We start from the raw sequence: 8,051 nt of genomic DNA on the forward strand, positions 1-8,051 counted from the left end.
GGTCAAGAGTCAATCTTCTCACGCTAGGGAATCATTCCAGTCTGGCAACAGCGTAATAGAAGTGGTCCATCAGCGTGGTGATACGTGCTTTTAGCATTTTGTCACTTCTACCACATTAGAAGAGGAAGAAGAGAGAATTCCATGATGAGTGTGGTCTTCAATTCTACTGGCTGTTTTACAGAGGCAGCGAGAAGTATAGAGAAAATCCTTAGAGGGAAGACTGGTTTCTGTGATATGCTGAGCTGCATCCACAACTCTCTGCAGATTCCTGAGTTCATGGGCAGAGCAATTGTCATACCAAACTGTGATGCATCTGAGTAGGATGCTTTCTACTGTATAGTGCATTGATAAAAATTGGTGAAGGTCAAAGGGAACATCTTAAGTTCCTTTAGCTTCCTATGGAAATAGAGGCACAGGTGAGCTTTCTTGACCATGGCGTCTACGTGTTTGGAATGGGACAGGTTATTTGTGATGATCACTCCAAGGAACTCAAAGCTCCTTACCTTCTAGACCTCACCATCCCTTTCCTGAAGTCAACGTCCAGTTCTTTTGTTTTGCTGACATTGAGCAAAAGATTGTTGTCATGATAGAATGTCTCCAGGCTCTCTATCTCCTTCCTGTATTCCATCTATTCATTATGTATGCTCCTCCTACTTTCTCCTAACTTAGGGTGTAGCTCCTCCCTCTTTCTTGATCTCTCCCTCTCTGTCGCCATCTCTGGAGACAAAACTCTCTACAGATATATTTTATAAATCCACTGACTCTCACAGCTATCCTGGCAACTTTTTGCCCTGTTGCCTGTAAAAATGCCAGTCCCTTTTCTCAGTTCCTTCATCTCCACTGCAGCTGTTCCCAGGATGAAGCTTTCCTTTTCAGAACATCAGAAAGGCATCATTCTTCAAAGAACGGAGTTTGCAATGCTTCACCACTGGTGCTGTCCTCACCTGCATCTCCTCCATTTCCTGGATACCCACTCTCAGGTCACCTTTCCACCACCTTAACAGGGATAGAGTTCTTCTTGTCCTTACTCACCACCTCATGGGCCTGCAGATCCAGTATATCATTCTCTGCAACTTCCACCATCTTCAATGGAATCCTACCTTTATCTTCATGTAATGGCATCTTTACCTTTTCCCCACCATGCTCTGCATTCCAGAGGGATCATACTCCTTGTGGTTTCCTTGTCTATTCATCGCTCCCCGCTAATCTCCCTCCAGGCACTTATCCCTCCAAGCAGAAGTTCTACACTTCCTCATTCATCTCCTCACTTATCTCCTTTCAGGGCCCCAAATAGTCCTTTCAACACTTCTACTGCAGGTTTGTAGGGATCACCTACTGTATTGTGTGCTCCCAATGCGTTTTACTCTGCATTCATGAAGCCTGATGTATATTGGGGAACTGTTCTGTTGAGCACCTTTGCTCTATCCACAACAAGTAGGATTTCACAGTGGCCAATCATTTTAATTCCAATCCCCATTCCCATTTCAGCATCTCAGTCTATGGCCTTCTCTACTGCCACAATGAGGCCACTCCATTATCCATGCTGACTTCCATCTTACCTCTTGTCTTCTCCTTGTCTGCCTATCACTTTCCTCTGGTGCCCCTTCTCCGTTCTTTTCTCCCATGGTTCACTCTCTTCTCTCTATTGGATTCTTTAGAGACATAGAAAACATACAGCACAATACAGGCCTTTTGGCCCACAAAGCTGTGCCAAACACATCCCTACCTTAGAACTACCTAGGCTTTACCCATAACCCATATTTTTCAAAGCTCGATGTAGCCATCCAGGAGTCTCTTAAAAAGATCCTATCGTTTCTGCCTCCAACACCGCTACTGGCCCATTCCACGCATTCACTACTCTCTGTGTAAAAATCTTACCCCTGACATCTCCTCTGTACCTACTTCTAAGCACCTTAAAAATATGCCCTCTCGTGCTAGCCATTTCAGCCCTGGGGAAAAGCATCTGACTCTCCACACGATCAATCCTCTCATTATCTTGTACACCTCTATCAGGTCCCCTTTCGTAAGCTCTTCTTTTCTTCTTGACTAGATTTACAACAGCCTTTGTACACCACGGTTCCTGTACACTACCATCCTTTCCATGTCTCATTGCAACGTACTTACTCAGAACCCTACACAAATATCCCCTGACCATTTGCCACATTTCTTCAGTACATTTCCCAGAGAACATCCATTTACAATTTATGCTTCCAAGTTCCTGCCTGAAAGCCTCACAGTTCCCCTTACTCCAATTAAATGTTTCCCTAACTTATCTGTTCCTATCCCTCTCCAATGCTATGGCAAAGGAGATAGAATTGTGATCACTATCTCCAAAATGCTCTCCCACTGAGACTTGACACCTGACCAGGTTCATTTCTCAATACCAGATCAAGTAAAGTCTCTCCTGTTGTAGGCTTACCTACATATTCTGTCAGGAAACCTAACACACCTAACAAACTCCACCACATCTAAACTCCTCACTCTAGGGAGTTTCCAGTCAGTGTTTGGAAAATTAAAATCTCCTACCAGAACAACCTTTGGTCCTTTCACTTATCCACCTATTATATCCCAATTTCTCATTTCATCCTCCCCTGCCCCACCCACCAGGCTTCACCTATCACCTTCTAGCTTGTATTCCTTTAGCACAACATTCTTATTCTAGCTTTTCCCCCTTCCTTTTCAGTACTTTTCAGTACTGATGAAGCGTCTTGTCCTGAAATATCAATTGTTTATTCCTTTCCATAGATGTTGCCTGAGCTCCTCCAGAATTTTGAATGTGTTACCCATTATATAAGATGTGGCCTGCTACAGTGTTACCATCTGAAAATTGACTTATAGCAGAATTTGGCCACACTGTTATGGGTGTCTGGGGAGTGGAGAAGGAGGCTAAGGACACAAGCTTGTTGGGCACCAACATTGAGAATAATTATGGTGGAAGTGTTGCCACCTATGTTAGTTCAGGTTTCATGAATCCAGTTGCAAAGAGAGGTGTTAAGTCCCAGGTCTAGGAATCTGGAGATGAGTTTGCTTGGAATTATAGTGGGATATAAACCAACTGCAGATATTGGCAGAAAAATGGCAGATGGATTTTAACCTAGACAAATATGAACTTTTGCACTTTGGTAGGTCAAGTGTAAAAAAATGGTAAACTGTTAAGGGACAGACCATTAACAGCGTTGATGATCTTGGGGTCCAAGTTCATAGCTCCCTGAAAGTGGCAAAATAATTTGGTAGGGTGGTTAAGAATGCAAATGGCTTGCTTGCCTTGATTAGTCAAGGCATTGAGTTTAAAAGTCAGGCGGTTATGTTGCTGAGCTTTATAGAAATCAAGTAAGACCGCATCTGGAGTATTCCATGGTAGACATCAGAGCCACAAGGATGTAGTCATTAAGTCCCATTAACTTGTTTTTTTTAGGTACTGGGATGAAAGTGGGCTTCTGAAAGCAGGAGGAACCTTGGACTGAAGCAGGGAGAGATTACAAATGTCTGCAAAACCTCTACCAGCAAATCTGCACATAATCAAAGGACAAAGCTGGGAACACCATCTGGGACAAGATGCTTTCTCTTTGGAAGACTAATCTTACAACTGAGAAGGTGACTGTGAGTTTAGGTGCACTGGAGACTGTCAGGGTGAGTGCTGACATTTCAGTTCTCTTCTGTTTAAAACACACAGAGAATGCATTAACCTTTTTGGAAAGGAATGTTCTATTGTTGGGGATGCTGCTTGACTTCTTTGGGTGTATCCCATTACAACAGATAAGCCCTGTCAAAACTGACATCATGTCTGCGACTTGAGTTTGGGCTATTGTTGACTTATAGCATCACTTATAGTTTATATCTTGACTTCTTGTACTGGTCAGGGTCCCCTGATTTGAACACCGCTGTTCTTGACTTTAGTAGGGAGTGGATCTCCTTGTTTATCCGTGACTTAAAGTTTGGGAATTCTAGATTGTCCTTTTTGGTGCACCAAACTCAACACACTTGCTAACAAAGACCATGATGGTGGTAACAGACTGATCTAGACTGGCTGCTGAGTTTGGCTATCAACTCTAAACAGTTACATAGAAAATAATCTATTTCTTTAGACCAGCACTGTACAACTTCCTTTGTCCACAACTTTAGGACTCACTTTCAAAGACTCTGTATTATTTATATATTGATTGATTTATTATGTTTAAACAGTTTGTCCACATTTGCACATTGTTTTTTTATGTCATTCTTTGTGAATAGTTTTTCATTGATTTTATTGTACCTTCAGTGGCCAATTTATTAGGTATACCGGTAAATTCCTCATTAATGCAAGTATCTAATCAGACAATCATGTGGTAGCAAATCAATGAATAAAAGCATGCAGACATAGTCAAAAGGTTCAGTTGTTGTTCAGGCCAACGAGCAAACTGGGGAAGAAATGTGATCTGACTTTGACCGTGGAATGACCATTGCTAGAAGGGTGGTTCGAGTATCTCAGAAACTGCTGATCTCCTGGGATTTTCATGCACAACAGTTTCTAGAGTTTACAGAGAATGATACAAAAAACGAAGAAATGTCCAAAAGAGCTGCAGTTCTGTTGATGAAAATGCCTTGTTAATGAGAAAGGTCAGTGGAGATTGGCCAGATTGGTTCAACCTAATGGGAAGGCAATAGTAACTCAAATAACCATGGGTTACAACAGTGGTATGCGGAAGAGTATTTCTGTTTGCACCACATAACAAACCTTGAAGAGGATGGGTTACAGCAGCAGAAGACTACTCGTATACACTTCGTGGTTTCTTTATTAGGTATAGTATTTCTTTGTATAAATGTGAAGAAAATGAATATTAAGGTAGCATATGGTGACATAAAGTGTTCATACTTAGATGATAAATTTACTTTGAACTTTGAAAGTATAAGATCATTCCATTTCAGTTTCTGTTTATGTAAAGAGACGAAGAGAACAGCCTAGTGGTGCTGTCAATGGACACAACACCAGTCACTGCGGCACACCATTAGTCATAGTCCTCTGGTCAGAGGAAACCATCTTCAGCCACTCTTTGTGTTCTTCCTCAGAACCAAATCAAATCCAATGTACTACCTCATCTCAAATGCCAAACAACTGAACCTTCTTGACCAACCTCCCATATGGGTCCTTGTCAAATGCCTTGAAGTCCTCATAGGCAACATCCACTGCCTCGCCTTCATCATGTTCCCAGGCAACTTCCTCAAAAAACTCCAGAAGGTTGGTTAGACACGATCTACCAGGAACAAAGCCACATTGACACTCCTTAATCCTTCCCTATCTATCCAAATATCCAGTCCCTTAGAATAACTTCCAATAGCTTACCCACTACTGTTGCTAGGCTCACCGGCCTATTATTTCATGGCATATTCTTAGAGCCTTTCTTAAGCAACAGAACAAAATTAGCTATTGTCCAATCCTCCAGCTCCTCACCCGCAGCTAATGATGTTTTAAATATTTCTGCTACAGCCCCTGCAATTTCTGCACTTGCCTCCTACAGGGTCCGAAGGAACACACTGTCAGGTCCTGGGTATTTATCTACCCTAATTTGCCAGAAGACAGCAAACATCTCCTCCTCTGTTATTTCTATGGGTCCATGATCTTGCTGCTGCTTTCCTTCTCTTCTAAATACTCTGTGCCCATCTCCTGAGTAAATACACATGCAAAGATTCCATTTAACATTACCCCATCTGTTTCAGCTCCACAATTAGGTTACCATTCTGATCTTCTTATCCCTTGCTATCCTTTTGCTCTTAATATATTGTATCTGCAGAGGACCCTAGTATTCTCTTTTACCTTTTCTGCTAGAGCAACATGCCTTCTTTTTGCCCTCCTGATTTCCTTCTTAAGAGTTCTCTCGCATTTCTTATACTCCGCAAGTATCTCATTTGTTCCGACTTGCCTATATCTGCTTTTTTTCTTACCTAGGGCATCAATATCTCTCAAAAGCCAAGATTCTATAAACCTGTTATCCTTGCCTTTTATTTTGACAGGAGTATAGAAAAGCTGCATTCTCAAAATTTCACTTTTGAAGGCCTCCCACTTACTTCGCCAGAAGACAACCTGTCCCAATCCACACCTGCCAGATCCTTTCCGATGCCATCAAAACTGGCCTTTCTCCAATTTAGAATCTCAACCCAAGGTCCTGACCTATCCATTTCCATAATTACCTTGAAACTAATGGTAACATGATAACAAGTTGCAAAGCTTTCCCCTTCACAAACTTGTTTCACCTGCTCTGTCTCATTCCCTAACAGGAGATCCAGTTTCATACTCTCTCTAGCTGGGACTTCTATTTGTTAATTAAGGGAACTTTCCTGAACACAAACTCTTTCCCATCCAGCTCATTTACAATATGGGAGTCCCGGTCAATATGTGGAAAGTTAAAATCATCTCCTATCACCACCAGTAGGTTATTAAAGAAGTTTACTCACAGTAATTTAGCTAAGTGTAACAGCAGCTCAGGATCTTTCTCATGAAGAACTGCTGCATTACAAATGTGGGTTTTGATAACTAACCGGCCTTCAAGCCTTTAACCCACTTGTATCCCAAAAGCCTTTCCCTTATAGACTTGCTTCATTGAGTCCTGAGTAACACACAAAATACGTTGGAGGAATTCAGCAGGTCAGGACCGATTGATTTATTAATTGAGATACAGTGCGGTATGGTCCATTATGGGCCTTCGAGTCACACCAGTCAGCAACCTGCGACCTAACCCGAGCCTAAACACGGGACAACTTACAGTGACCAATTAACCTACCAACCGGTACATCTTTGGACTGCGGGCAGAAACTGGAGCACCCGGAGGAAACCCATCTGGTCATGGGGGGAACGTACAAACTCCTTAAAGAAATAAACTGGGGTCGTGGTACAGTAAAGCAAAGTGCTGCACACTATGCTACTGTGCCGCCCAGGTGAAGGGACTCAGCCCGTAATGCTGGCAGTTTATTTCCCTCTGTAGATACTGTTTGACCTCCTGAATTCTTCCAGCTTGGCCCTGCATTTCCAGCATCTGCAGAATATCTTACGTTTATGATTGGGTCCGGATAAGACAATCACCCTAACAATAACCTTCATCCGATACCACAATTGGCCATCACTATGACAGTGAAACCAAGATCCAAAGGTCCTATCCCTGAGTTCCCAAATCAGGACCTGATTCAATGCAATGTAATTTCTTGGGCAATACGTTTGAAGAGGGCAGCTCGATGAGTTATAAATTGATGAAAATTATATGAAAGAAATGAAATCCAATTTACAGAGCAAGCAGAAATCTCTAAAGCTTTGTTCTCAGTGTTTCTGACATCATTTTGTTACTGTGGATTGGTCTGCTGCCACCTAATATACTGAAAGATATCCTATTAACCTCCTCCTTAGCTGTTTTGATTACTGCTTATATTCCCAGGAATGAGGCTGTCAGAAATACTCTTCACGGATCGACATCAAATGGATTTACATTTGGGTTCTATAAAAGCCTTTTCGAAACAATTGCAGAAAATTTACTGTGTCCATTTCCAGGAAAGCCTTTCAGAATCTCTCACTGAGTTTTAATAGTTCTTGAAAATACTGTGCAAACTGTGTCTAAAAGCTTCTGTTTGCAATGCCTTGTGTTCAATATTTTAATAAAATTATAGTCTGTTTGAGGATTAGGAAGACCTTTATTTCTCTTTTGCTGTACAATATCAATGCAATATTGGGAGATATAAGTATCTTGTTGTTCTTATTACTTATCACTCTCACTAGAGGCTAAAGCCTTATAATAATCCATTGCCCCAGTCCACCTACAAGTAAATAAATAGCTGGATTTGTTTGAATATCTGTGCAATCGCACAGAATTATGGGACACGCTGGAGTTCAAATGCAGACGCACCTGAGTAACTCTGAATTCATCATTAAGTTCAAGGACATTCCATGACATTCTGATTTGAGAATCCACATACACTTCTTCATGCATCTGCATGCTAATTGATATATCTAACATAGGTCCATTTATTTTAGCCATCATTTTGAAAAGGGAGATTTAGCTCAGCTTTCTGTCAGTTTAGTTCACTATTTT

Source organism: Hypanus sabinus, chromosome 6 (genome assembly GCF_030144855.1).
Source record: "Hypanus sabinus isolate sHypSab1 chromosome 6, sHypSab1.hap1, whole genome shotgun sequence".
Lineage (NCBI taxonomy): Eukaryota > Metazoa > Chordata > Chondrichthyes > Myliobatiformes > Dasyatidae > Hypanus > Hypanus sabinus.